The sequence below is a fragment of the Dipodomys ordii genome, unplaced genomic scaffold (genome assembly GCF_000151885.1).
Source record: "Dipodomys ordii isolate 6190 unplaced genomic scaffold, Dord_2.0 Scaffold7, whole genome shotgun sequence".
Lineage (NCBI taxonomy): Eukaryota > Metazoa > Chordata > Mammalia > Rodentia > Heteromyidae > Dipodomys > Dipodomys ordii.
In genome coordinates, this window is record NW_012267223.1 from 16,562,258 (window position 1) to 16,576,735 (window position 14,478).

Below are 14,478 nucleotides of genomic sequence, written 5' to 3' on the forward strand. Positions count from 1 at the left end.
GTGCCGCGCCAGACGTTTGCACGTGGAGGTGGAAATACGGAAGGGGGCGGGGTGGGCACGTGGGGGGAGGGAGGGCCGCTGGTTCGCACGGGTTTCCACGTCGGTGGGCCGCCCCAGGACCGTGGCGTGGTCGTTGGTGAAAGACCAATCCTAACGTTTCAGAGTCGGACGAGACATTAGAGGTCACCCAAAGCGGCCGCCCCCCCTCCCTCCCTCTGCAGCTCCTGACAAGTGGTAGGTAGCGCGGCCTCTCCCCTTCCACCTTCACCCCCGACCACCCCACCCTCCCTCCACCCCCCACCCCCTCGGCCCAGCCCGGCGCTCGCTGCTGGGCAGGAAAGCCCCTTCCGTGTTCCCGTAGTCTGTCAAGTGTCGTTTGCCTCCCCTCATTAGACCCTGGAGAGTCTTCATTCAAGTCCTGGTTAAGTTGCTCCTGGTTGTTTATTTTTTTTCTTTTTTCTTTCTTTCTTTTTTACTTCTCAGTTTTTTTTTTCTCACATCCTCTTCACCCACCCACTGCTCATTGGCCTATATTTTGTGTGCCAGGAAAGAACAGCAGGGAAGTGGAGGAAGGGGAGGGGGAGGACTTTGAGAGAAACTTTTTTTTTCTCCTCTCCCTTTTTCTGGGGCTGGACAATTTCAAGTGTTCCGGCTTACATGGGTGAAAATGGTTTGATACTGCTCTCTTCCGCCAGATACTGGGGAAATTCGAGGTGGCCCTTCTCTCTCTCTCTCTCTCTCTCTCTCTCTCTCTCTCTCTCTCTCTCTCTCTCGCCTCTTCATGAATGAAGCGCATAGAACCAGCACCTGGTTGAGAAGCATAATCAGAATTTTACTATTCCCCAATATTTTGGCTTAACATTCTTTGTAAACTTCCCTTCCAAGTCCCCTCTTCCCAACTGCTTTTACATTTTTATGTTTTCAGCTTTTTTTTTTTAGTTTTATGCTATGCTTTTAATATTTGCATAGAGGTTGCAGTATTTTTAATCCTCTCCAAGTTAATATGTCAGTGTTTATTACTTGGTTATTTGTTTTTAAATATGTTTGCCACTGTTTTTCTAATTAATGTTATCCTTCATTTGTTGTGCACCAAATGGTGTAAGAATATTGGGCACGCATGGTTTCCTTTACCGAATATGGTATACTGGGAGTCAAAACAAGTACATATCTGGCCTAAAATTTAGCCAACTAATAAGTTTTACTTTAAATTCCCAGTATCTGTTTAAAACCTTTGAGAGCACATTTTTCTCCCCCTCTTAGACTGTTGCTTTGCTCTTGTGTGCTTAAACTGTTACTTTTCTTTCATTTATCTCAACACCAAAGAGTATTTAAAAAGAAAAATAGCTGTGTGTTTTTTTTCTTGCGCCCCATCTCTGAATAAACAAGTAGCTTCTATTTATATAGAAGCCCATACTCAAGGCTGTGCAAATTACGGTAGAATCTTGCAAATTATGGTAGAATCTTTCTTGAATGTGTATGCATAGTCTTATGTTGTGCCATACTTTTTAACTATCCAATTTTTAACTTCATGAAAACTGTGACTATTTTCTCCAAATCTAATCACTAGAATTTAACATGGGATGTAAAAATTAATGGAGTTATATATAATGACACCTTTCAAGTTTTAGTTTATAGAGGGTTTCAAGTTAATTTCCTGCCAACTTTAAACCTCAACTGTCATGACATGTTGATTGACTTTGGAAACATTTGCATTCTAAACATACTAGACAGGAACAACTGGTTTTATCTTTAAAGAGGACATTGCTGTATGCTTTATGGCTGGTTATATGTGGACTGTATGTATGTCAGATACTCTTAATCTCTAATTTTGAAAATTAAAATGAAACACATGATTGTGTTTTAAAATGTGCTGTAGTGCTCAAAATAAAAAAAGAGCTGGGCATAAGTAGGCTGAGGTCTAAGGATCCATGCAGGAAAAACCCTGGAGTCTTTTATCTCAAATTAACTTCAAAAACCTGGAAGCCAAGCTTTGGCTCAAGGGATAGAGTGCTAGCCTTGAGCAAAAATGCTCAGGTCACCACCCCAGGCCCTGAGATCCAGCCTAGTACTGGCACCAACAACAACAACAAAAAAGGTAAAATTTTATTTTACAAGTGAAAACAACACATTAATGCCATGTATCTCAAACTCAGGTAAGCTACTAAATTACTGAAAGCCAGGAGTACTCAGCATGCTAAGTGACCACATTCTAAAATTAGAAAATTAGGTTTCTTTGAATTGCTCCTTGTTTCCCACTTTTGCATCTTTAAGAGACTTGTGATATAAGATTTAGCCATCTATTTTAAATTTAAAGTAAGACAACATGTGTAATTAGTCTCAGGGTTTCAAATGCATGAGAGATGAAAACTGGACAGAAGAAAATGGACTTAAGATACTTGTCTTCCAACGCCTGTCCTGCACATCTCTTGATTTTGTGTAGAAGGTACGGATTAGTTTTAGGTCTTGTTTTTTTCATAAACTGGGTTGGGGGGAGGCATGGGTATGGGTGTGGATGTTAGTATTAGGGTTTGAACTTAGGGCATTTTGCTTCCTAGGCAGTCACTCTACCACTTAAACCACTCCATTAGCACTGAGTGGCATCAGACCCAAGCCTCGGATGTTTGCTCCCTTGTGGGTGGGATTGCAGGCATGAACCCTCCCCCACCCTGTCTTTTGTGTTTTTAAATTATCTTCTCCCTCACATAATCAGATTTACAGTTTCTCTTATTTTACTTGGAAGCCACAAGGTGAAAAGGCAGTAAGTAGTTCCATTTAAACATACTGAATGTGTGGAGGGAGCTAGAGACCAGTGGCTGTATGGCATCTATTGGACAAGCAATGTACACGAGCTTTCTCATCACAACTAAAGGGTTGATCATGATTCAATCACCATTGTCCAGTAGAACTTTTTACCATTTTGGAAATGTCCTCTTATCTGTGCTGGCCCGATAATAGCCAGTAGCCATGTGTGAATATTTAAAATGTAGCTAATGGAGTATTAGGTTTTTTTTTTAATTGTATTTCTTTTAGTATGTCAGCTTAAATACCCATATCTCCCAAATTGGACATACAGGTGTACGGCAGTATTTTCTAAATTTAGCAAATCACTGGACTTAGAGGAGATTTGAGTTAAAATACTTCCTTCCTGAAGACTGACATTTAGTAGTTCCATACTACACTCTGGGATTCTTTTTAATGTATACCACAGAGTTATTTTAAAGTTCCCTTCTAGTTTTTACTTAAGTGTCAGTAATTTAGAATTTACTCAAGTAGAAGTAAGGTCTGGGACAAAGTCGGCAAACTAGCTCCAGCTCTGAGTATGCCCCTCTGACCTGTGACCATCTTACAGAAGTTGTCTAATGTTTGAGCTTTGTTTTCCTTATCTAAAATATGGAATGGGAACCAGCCCTGCCTCCCTTCTAAGGTTTCTGTAAACCTCTACTCAGATAGTAATGGCTGCCATATAAAATGAACTGCTCTATAGATCTTGATACCTTCCCCAATGCTCTTTTCTCCCTTCTTACTGTATGAATTCCTATTCCTATTGTAACTCATTTGCATGTAATAGTCACTAGTCTGTTAAGCCATTGTAACCTAATTATTTGGCCCCAGTTTGCAATCTAGTTCTAGGGCAAGCATAGTAAGTATAACCTTTTGTGTATCTAGTGCTTAGTATTATGATTTTAATATACTACTCAATAAGCTTTAAATAATATTGTATATACATTTAGTCCTTTTTTTTGCCAGTCCTGGGGCTTGAACTCAGGGCCTGAGTCATATTCCCAGCCCTACTTTTAGACTTTAAAACTTAAATTCATTATTGTTACATGTCTAACATTCCCCTTGAATACATGTATGTGGTAAACTTCTTTTCAGTTAAAGTAGTTCTTATTCATCAGTGATTGCATATCTTTTGAGCAACCAGCTAAATATGTGTATACAAGCCTTGTACTTGCTAGACAGGTGCTCTGTACTTGAGCCATGCCTGTGTACCTTTTTGCTTTCACTGTTTTTCTGTTTTGTTTTTTGCCAGTCCTGGTGCTTGAACTCAGGGCCTGAGCATTGTCCCTAATGCTTCTTTTTGCTCAAGGCTAGCACTCTACCCCTTGAGCCACAGCACCACTTCTGTCTTTTTCTGTTTATGTGGTACTGAGGAATCAAACCCAGGGCTTCATGCATGCTAGGCAAGCACTCTGCCACTAAGCCACATTCTCAGCCTTTTCACTGTTTTTCTTATAGGGTCTTGCCTTTATTCCTGTGCTGGCCTAAACCTAATTTTACTTCTCAGGTAGCTGGGATAACAGGTATGTACCACCACATTTGCTTTTTACTTGGTTGAGATGGGTTCTTGTGTACTTACTTCTGGGTGGCTTTAGACTGCCATCCTCCCCATCTAGGATTACAGGGTATAAGGCACCATACCTAGCTAATATTTTTTAAACATAAATACATGGAGAATGTAGCTCAGTGGTACAATGTTTGCCTGGCATATTCAAGATTCTGATTTTCATCCCATCACCAAATTTTAAAAAATAAAACACCAAGAGAATGTCAGCATTTTATACAGATGTTTTTAGATTGTTTTATATCAATATGACTTTGAATAACCAGTTTAATTTGAATTGTTATTTGTGTTAAAATTGACAGTTCGGGCTCACGGTATATGTAGCTGTATGTGCTTAGTTAGTATGCATGAAGCCCTGATACAACCCACCCCCCAAAAAAAAATAACCAATTTCTTTTTTTAAATGATTGTCATTAATAATTATCTTAAAGACCCTGTAGGCTACTGTGTGATTCATATTTAATTTTGACAAAGTCATCTTATTTTTAATTAGCTTTTCAGGTTCATACTTAAGGATTCATACCTTTCTTCTGAAGAACTGAAAGTCCATTCATGTGAACTATTTTATTTTATCATACATCCTTCCTGTGTGGTAAGTTATATTTTCCTTATTTAGAAAAGAGGGAAACTGAGACCAAAGTAGTTGTTGAATACAAAGTCATAACAGAACCAGAAATTTGACCCCAAGAGGGTGGAGAGGAGTGGGAAAGAGAGCTTTAGAGGTTAATTGGCTAAATAGAATGTATGTACATGTGAATTAAAAAAAAAGAAATTGGACACCAAAAGGTAGAAATTTAGACTTACAGGTAGCCAGACTGTGCTTTCATCCTGGTAAGGGGCCAACAAGAACTAAACAGCTCCTTACCTTTAAGTCTAGGCATAAAGAATTTTCTTAATTCCTATGTTCAACTTTGTGGTCTCATACATAACGACATTTATATGTAAGGTTTGAGAAAACATATTTATCCCATTCCTCTCATTCTGTCCTGCCTAGACTGAGCCATTCTTTTGTCCAGCTTATCCACATTCTGTACTCATCTGTTACTTAGGTGCTGTCTGTCCCCAGATTGTCCAAGTATGACAGAGCTAGTGTTTGGATTACTCTTACATGGTAGCCTAAAGCCTCATCATACCTCACTGATCACATAGACATCACAAAATAGGGTGTCCTTTTTATAATATATTTTGTGAGAACTTACTCATGTAACATTTTACCACATGTTCCATCTTACTATCTTTGTTAATCTCTTAGTGTGCCTAATTTATAAACCGGCCAACCATGGTGATACATGTATTTAATCCCAGCAGCCAGGAGGCTGAGACAGGAAAATCATTAGTTTGAGACCAACCTAGGCTGTCTTATTTTTTTTATCAAGAATAAAATGAGCTGGGCGCTGGTGGTTCACGCCTATATTCCTAGCTACTCAGGAGGCTGAGACCTGAGGATTGCAGTTCAAAGCCAGCCTGGGCAGGAAAGTCTGTGAGACCCTTACCCTCCAATAAACCACTCAGAAAACCGGAAGTGGCGCAGTGGTTCAAGTGCCTTGAGCTGAAGAGCTGGGGTACAGCGTTCAAGCCCCGTGACCGACAAAAAATTTAAAAAATGAGGAACTGAACCAGGTGCTGGGCTCTCACTTGTAATACTAGCTATTCAGGAGACTAAGATCTGAGGATCACTGTTCAAAGCCAGCGTTGGCAGAAAAGTATGAGACTCTTGCCTCCAAATAACCACCAGAAAACTGAAAGAAGTGCTGTGATTCAAGTGGTAGAGTACTAGCCTTGAGCAAAAGAAGCTCAGCTACATTGCCCAGGCCTCAAATTCAAGCCCTAGAACCATCAGAATCAATCAATCAATTAAGGGGCAAGTGCTGGTGTCTCAGGCATGTAATCCTAGCTACTCAGGAGACTTGAGATCTGAAAATTATGGTTTGAAGCCATCCCAGGCCCAATTAAACAGCAAAAAGCTGAAAGTGGACCTGTGACTCAAGTAGTAGAGCAGCACCAGTCTTGAATGAAATAGACAATTCTGCATATGACCTCATGATAGGTTGCAGTCAAAACACAGATAAAACAGGGCATAATGCTAAATACCTATAACCTCAGCACTCAGGAGACAGGGAGAGGAGAATCACAAGTTTAAGGTTGGCCTGAGCTATATAGTGAAATTCTTGTATTCCCCCCCACACTCCAAAAAAAAAAAGTATTAAAAACATTCTGTATGCTGGGCACTGGTGGCTCATGCCTATTATCCTAGCTACTCAAGAGCCTGAGATCTGAGGATCAAGGTTCAAAGCCAGTCTAGTCCATAACACTCTTTATCTCCAATTAACCACCAGAAACTGGAAGTGGCATTGTGGCTCAAAGAGGTAGAGCATTAGACTTGAGCCAGAGAGCTCAGGGACAGCGAGCGCTTAAGCCCTGAGTTCGAGCCCCACAATTGACAACAACAGCAACAAAAATCTATATATTTATGTACAGTATACATTTCCTTCATGTGTGAAATAAATGAATTTTTATGTAGACTTGATTCGTGCAAATACTCCAGAATCTGAAACATCCAAGAATTTCAGATAAAGGATAATCATCCAGCATCATAAGATCCAGCAATCACACTTTTTTTTTCTTTTTTCTTTTTTTTTTTCTTCTTTTGTCTTCCTGGACTTTCCTTGCCCAGGCTGGCTTTGAACACCGATCCTCAGATCTCAGCCTCCTGAGTAGCTAACATTGCAAGTGTGACCCACCTGTGCCTGGCACAGCAATCACACTTTTAAAAATATACATCTAAAGAATTCAGGTACTTCCTTGCCAAAGCATTTTGGATAAGGCATTCTTAGTCTCTCTGTACAAATGCTGATAGAACTCTGGGGAGAAGTGAGGAATTGACTAGAAAATTATATGATGGACATTTCTGTAGCAACTGAGAAGTCTATATAATACATAATACTACTTCTGTAAATAGAAGTCTTTAATTCACAAGTATGCCTCAGTTTTTAAAAGGTTAGCTACTAGCTGGTTCCAGTGGTTCACAGCTATAATTCTAGCTATTCTAGGAGGATTTTAGTTCAAAGCCAGTTCAGGCTAGTGAAAGTTAATCACTAAAAAAAGCCAGAAGTGGGGGTTAGGAATGTGACTTAATGGTAGAGTGTTTGCCTAGCATACATGAGGCCCTGGGTTTGATTCCTCAGTACCACATAAAAAATTGTATTTTTTTGGTTTTTTTGTTTGTTTTTTGGTTTGGTGGGATTTTTTTGTGTTTTTGGTTTGGTTTGGTTTGGTTTTGGTCAGTCCTGGGGCTTGAACTCAGGGCCTAGGCACTGTCCCTAAGCTTCACAGTGCCACTTCTGCCTTTTTCTGTTTATGTGGTACTGAGGAATCAAACCCAGGGCTTCATGCATGCTAGGCAAGCACTCTATCACTGAGCCACATTCCTAGCCTTGAAGTTATTTAAAACAACAACAAAAAGTAGACCTGTGGTTCAAGTGATAGTGCGCTATCATTGAGCAGAATAAACAAACTTGGGACAGTGCCCAGGACCAACTAGGTAGATAGGTAGGTAGGTAGGTAGGTAGATAGATAGATAGATAGATAGATAGATAGATAGATAGATAGATAGATAGATTAATAGATCATTCTTAAATTGGGAGCAGACTCCTACATTTTGTGTTTATTCCATTTCTTGATCAGGTCATTCTTGTGCTTGTTACAGTCTTGTACTGTTTTAAAGAACAAGAGTAAAGGTGTTAAAAAATCTCCTTTATAGGATACAATGAGACTAAAATTTGAGAAGATTCTGTATCAGACTTGGAAAAACTTTCAATGACCTGTACTGAAGATAACACAGAAGCACATCCTTAGGCACTATGATAGTCGGTAGCCAAAGCAAAAAGTTTGTGATATTGAAAAGGCTGAATCTTACCACAGTGTTGAATTTACTGCTAACTCTTGAGTGGGTTAAGGATTCATTACTTCACATAATGTGAAAGTGAGCAGTGAGTATGTAAATGTTTATATAAGGCAGCTGAAGAACTTACAGAAATTCCACGTAAACTGATTGTGAGCAAGAATTACTTGACAGGGGCTGGGAAGGTGGCTCAGTGGTAGAGCGCTTGCCTTGCATGCATGAGGCCCTGGGTTCGATTCCTCAGCACCACATAAGCAGAAAAAGCCGGAAGTGGCACTATGGCTCAAGTGGTAGAGCGCTAGCCTTGAGCTGAAGAGCCAAGGGACAGCACCCAGGCCCAGAGTTCAGGCCCCCACAAAAAAAAAAAAAAGAATTACTTGACAAAACAATCTAGCAAGACCACTTTGGCACAGGAACAAGCTATACAGTACAGCCTAGGTGTGTAAGCTGTACTCTCTAGGTTCATGTAAGTATACACAGTAATGTTTGCTCAACAGTAAATTACCCAGCATTGGATTTCTTAGAACATTGTCTTTATCACCAAATGACACACGACTGTAGGATAAAGTCCAAAAATGGACATAACACATGCAGAAAACTAGAACTTGGGAAGTTTCACAAGTGAAATTTCAAGTAAGAGGTAATGTTGGGCATGCCTTCAATAAAGAATATTGCCACAACTAGATAGCCATTTGGGAAGGAATGATATTAGAAATATTCTTTTCATCATACATAAGAGCAAACTTCAAATGGGTCTGAAATTTTTTAACAAAACTATACAAATACCACAAGAAAAGTTGCGTGGATTTTTCTGAGCCATCATTTACGGAAAAATTTGCTAAATCGATTAATAAGGTGCAATGAAAGAAATACTGGTAGTATTATAATAGGTCATTGGTAGAGTATGTGTTCAATACATGCAAGGCCCCGAGTTTGATTCCCCCACACCAAAAAAAAATTTAAAAATTGCTGTATATACAGATAAAGGGTAAGTTATTGCATTTAAAGAATTGGAGGGGGGGAATTTGACAAAAACACTTTAAAAGGGGGCAAAAAGAAGAGAACAAAAGCATACTGCACCAAACACTGAGATTATCTTGGGATTTTAATGCCATCTTTCCACTAAAAGAACTAATTTTCGTTGGAGACGAAATTAATTTCAGGCTGGATTACTGTGGATGAGCCTGGAATGTGTAAAGTATGTCAGAAAGTAAAGAACTTAAAAATAAATGAGGGAATATCCAAAAGACTTAGGAACCAGTACAAGAGGATTTGACCAGCCAACGCAGTGACTTAGAGCACTAAAATAAGGGCAGTAATGAGAGTAAATCACACTGATAATGAGTAGATGGGTAGATATGTAAAGGGAGAGACAGGATGTTCTGCTGACTGGTATATTGCTGGAGTTGGGAAATCGTTTCTGCAGCCATCAAGGTATGTTTGGTTTGACACAAGAGTTATTACATCTTAAATTAGTAGTGAATGAGACTTCAGTTATGAAAACAATTCTGTTTTATTTACATCTCCAAGACTGGTTATTAGTTGCAAGGAGAGAAATATGATGCACTACACTGAAGGAAAAAAAGACCCAGATTAGACTTTGACCCAAACTGACATCACTACTGATAGACACCTGTGCCTCTAGATACCATATTCTGTGGGCACACTATCACTATACAGTATTACAGGAATGCATAACTTGAATCTAATCAGGAAATGTCAGATGAGCCCCAAATAAACCACCTGTTGCAGGGAGGACTTCATTCTTCAAAAAACAATAATCTTCCATGTTAAGGACACTAAAATAGCTGGGCGCTGGTGGCTCACGCCTGTAATCCTAGCTATTCAGGAGGCTGAGATCTGAGGATCGCGGTTCAAAGCCAGCCCGGGCAGGAAAGACCTTGAGACTCCTATCTCCAATAAACCACCAGAAAACCGGAAGTGGCGCTGTAGCTCAAGTGGTAGAGCGCTTGCCTTGAGCTGAAGAGCTGAGGGACAGTGCCCAGGCCCAGAGTTCAAGCCCCACGACCGACAAAAAAAAAAAAGGACACTAAAATACAGCATGTATGAGATGAAGAAATGTGATTATCATTATTGAGTCAATGTGATTATGATGGTAAATTAGAGAAAATTGCCATGTTTGGTTTTGGGGATAGTCTCACTGCCATTGCTTCAGATTGTTCACTGAGCTAGGTACGTGGCTTAGTGGTAGAGTGCTAGCATGCATGAAGCCCTGGGTTCAATTCCTCAGTACCACATAAACAGAAAAGGCCAGAAGTGGTGCTTGGCTCTAGTGGTAGAGTGCTAGCCTTAAGCAAAAGAAGGTCAGGAACCATGCCCAGGCCTGGCAAAAAGAGAGACAAAGATTGCTCACTGATGAATATTGGGAATGTTGGACTAGAAAGTACTAAGAATTGTATACAAATGCTCATTTGATACTAGATATGGAGTAAAAATTTTGATGATTGGAATTTTTGTGTGGTTCTAAGTCCATAAATAGCTTAAAATCTTGTGCAGCGGAGACATCAGATAATAACTAGACCAGTTCATCAAAATTAACATCCCCACAGGTGGAGGCAGTCATCATGTCTCTGAATTTGATACCCTGAGAGTGACATCGCATCAGTTATGTACTCGCTTAGGACATGCCTCAATCTAATGAGGAATCTACAGACCCAAAATGAAACTTGTATTTCCAAGGAGGTGACCGTCTGTGGAATCCTAAGTCATGTAGATACAGTGTCTCCTCAAATGTGGGCCATTCAGTACAGTATGGGAAGAGGTTAAGAGTTACTTTACAATAGAAATATCAAACAACCACCACATAAACTAGATCAAAGTGAACATCAACAGGTAAGTCGTATTGATAGTGTCCTTGAAGACATATAATCCAAATGGCATGTAACTAAAGCCTGTCAAGTACCACTCAGAGACCACCTCTGTAAATAGGAAAGTACCACACAAATAGCAATTAGTGGCTGACTCCTATAATTATAGCTACTCAGGAGGCTGAGATCTGAGGATCATAGTTCAAAGCCAGCTTGAGTAGATAAATCTTAAGACACAGTCTCCAGTTAGCCAGCAAAAAAACTGGAAGTGCACTTGTGGCTCAAAGGTAGAGTTCCAGCCTTGAGTGGAAAAGGCCAAGTAAGAGCATAAGGCCCTGAGTTCACGCCTCAAGCATACAAAAAAAGCAGTCAGCAACATACCTAACCACTACTCAAAATGGTCAAGGCTATCAAAAACAGGGAAGCCTGAAAAATTGTGAAAAGCCAGAGTAGCTTTATTACAACTTACATCAAGACTTACCACAACAGTAATATGTTACCTTGGAATGAAAATGAAGGCAATCTGAATAAAGCATAGATGAACATGTCAAATGTTAGCCAGGCACTGATGGTTCACACCTATAATCCTAGCACTTTAGGAGTCAGATCTGAGGATTGTGATTCAAAGACAGCTCAGACATACAAATCCCTGACATTTATGTGGTAGAACATCAGCTGTAGAATTAAGAGACCCTGAGTTCAAAACCCCAGTACCTGCACCCCCCAAAAAAAGATGTTAAGTTTCCTTCCAGATTAAAAACGAACAATTTTGATCAAAGATTCCTATTAGTCTCTGTGCCTTCTAAGCCTGCTATTTAGCTTAATGATAGGACATCCCTTTATCTACCCATGACCATACAAATTCTTACCTCTGACTTGTGTTGGATCATTTAGTTCCTAAATCATCTATAATCCTTTCTCCTGGTTACTTTTATATGCATTGAAGCACATTATGTAATTACTTGAGAAAACAAGAATGTAGGAGCCAAGTTTTTTGGGGTATTAGGCATATCTGAAAACACCTTTATTCTGCTGTTACAATTGGTTAATAATTTGACCAGGCATTGGTTTCTAAAACTGATTTATTAAAGTAAAATACTGTATTTTTTGGCAGTGCTGGTATTTGTTTTGTTTTAGTGCGAGTCCTGAATTCATGGCCTGAGTTCTGTCCCTGAGCTTTTTTTGCTCAAGGCTAGTACTGTACCACTTGAACCACAGCTCCACTTCCAGCTTTTTAGAAGTTAATTGGAGATAAGAATTTCATGGACATCCTCAAATCTCAGCCTCCTGAATAGCTAAAATGACAGGCCTGAGCCACCATTGCCCAGTAGTACTGGGGTTTGACCTCAGCGAGGCAGGCATTGCACTTCCTGAGCCATGCATCCAGTCCTTTAAAAGGTAAAATTTGATACGTTTGGGGGTTTTGTTTTAAGTGTTTGCAGGGTGCCGGTGACTCACGCCTGTAATTCTAGCTACTCAGGATGCTGAGATCTGAGAATTGCAGTTCAAAGCCAGCCCAGGCAGGAAAGTTTGTGAGATTCTTTTTTTTTTTTTGGTCCAGTTGTGGGGCCTGAACTCTGGGCCTGAGTGCTGTCCCTCAGCTCTTCAGCTCAAGGCTAGCGCTCTACCACTTGAGCCACAGCACCACTTCCAGCTTTTTTCTTTTTGCTTATGTGGTGCTGAGGAATCGAACCCAGGACCTCAGGCATGCAAGGCAAGTGCTCTACCACTGAGCCAACTTCCCAGCCCCAGTTTGTGAGACTCTTATCTCCAGTTAACCACCAGAAAACCTGAAGTGGCACTGTGGCTCAAGTGGTAGAGCACTATCCTTGAGCTGAAGAGCTCAGAGACAGCACCCAGACCCAGAGTTCAAGCCCCAAAACTGATGACCAAAAAAAAAAAAAATAGTGTCAAGCACAGGTGCTTCACACATGCAATATAACCTCCCAGGAATCTGAAGAACAAGGTTCAAAGCCAGCCCAGGCAGAAAAGTCTGAAAGTCTTTAGTTAACCAACAAAATAGGTGGACTGGAGGAGTGGGCCAAGTAGCAGAATGCTAGACATGGTCAAAAAATGGTGTGCTAGAGTACAAGTGTCTTGAATTTAAGCCCTGGTAGTGGCCAGTACATACTTGTACGCATGTGTGCACACACATTTTGGGTGGTTGTGTTGAGGGCCAAGCTCAAGGCAAATTATCTACATAAACCATCATAGTTCCTGGAATTAAAATGTATTTCTTACTTCCTCTCCAATTTGGATCCCTTTAGATTTTTGTCTTGCCTTGTCTCTAATATAAGACAGTACTGAGTAAAAGTGGCATACAAAAAAAAAGACATACTTTCAGTATCTAGCCTTTCACCTTCAGTATGTTCGCTTTTAAAACAATTATCGTGTGACAAAAGTTTCTATTCCTGTCTTACTGAGTTCTTGTAAATCAAGAATTAATGTTGGATTTTGTCAAATGCTTTTTCTGCATCTCTTGATGAAGTGTTTTCTGTTAATATGGCCAATTTTTGATTTTCAAACATTATACTAGACTAAACCTATTTGAACATAATATGCTGCTTTTATATATTGATAAAAATTTGAGCTCAGCTTTTTTTTTTTTATTGTGAAAATACTATACAGAGGGGTTACAATTACATGGGCAAGAATGAGCTCAGCTTTTTTATTGGTTGATACAAAGTCTCACCAGCTATTTGCTGGAGCTGCCCTCAAGCCATGATTCTCCCAATTTCAGCCTCTCACATACCTAGGATGATAAGCCTGAGGCACCACACCTAGCCTGAAGTTTTCTTTCTGGGAACGTACAAATTAAAAAAAATGTGGAGGCCAAGCACTGGTGGCTCATGCCTGTAATCCTAGCTACTCAGAAGGCTGAGATCTGAGGATCACAGTTCAAAGCCAGCCCAGGCAGGAAAATCTATGAGACTCATCTCCAGCAAACCACCAGAAAGCCGGAAGTGGTGCAGTGGTTCAAGTGGTAGAGCACTTGCCCAGAGCAAGCCCCCCAATGAACAAAAATAATAAATTTTAACTAATTCAGGTATCTTCAGGTACCTGTCTACAACAAGTGGGTTTATTTTTTTTAACTGTGTCCACATCTCAAGACACACCTCAGATTGTTGAAATAGCAGAGGAAATGGGTATGTTTTGAGAATACTTGTATACTGCTAATCTTATTTCAAAGTCTTCTAATGTCTCCCTATGTAAATATATCTTAACCCTTTTCAGACTAGAGAGTCTCAAACCTGAGCTCAGCCAATTTGCACAGAAGGGCAGGGCCTAGTACCTTAAGGATAAATAGTGAACCGCCTACCTGCTTGTCAGATTTGGGGCCGATGGTACACCCTTCTGCAGAAGTAAATTTTGCCTTGCCATTTCATCCTGGGTTTTGTTGTTTT

The 14,478-nt window shown here is 40.1% G+C and overlaps 1 protein-coding gene across 6 annotated transcripts in view; it reads left to right on the top strand.

Moving 5' to 3' along the window:
• The first annotated feature begins 166 nt into the window (after nt 1-166).
• Mbtd1 (mbt domain containing 1) overlaps nt 167-14,478 on the top strand; it is a 65,456-nt gene continuing 51,144 nt past the window's right edge. For 4 of the 6 annotated variants that reach the window (XM_013037914.1, XM_013037916.1, XM_013037913.1 and 1 more), the window contains exons 1-3: nt 2,076-2,443; nt 4,240-4,304; nt 4,839-4,937. The gene's annotated coding sequence lies outside the window, so the exon portion shown is untranslated. Of the gene's footprint in view, nt 235-2,075; nt 2,444-4,239; nt 4,305-4,838; nt 4,938-14,478 lie in introns of those variants that run through there. The other 2 variants (XM_013037910.1, XM_013037911.1) reach the window with 2 other exon arrangements.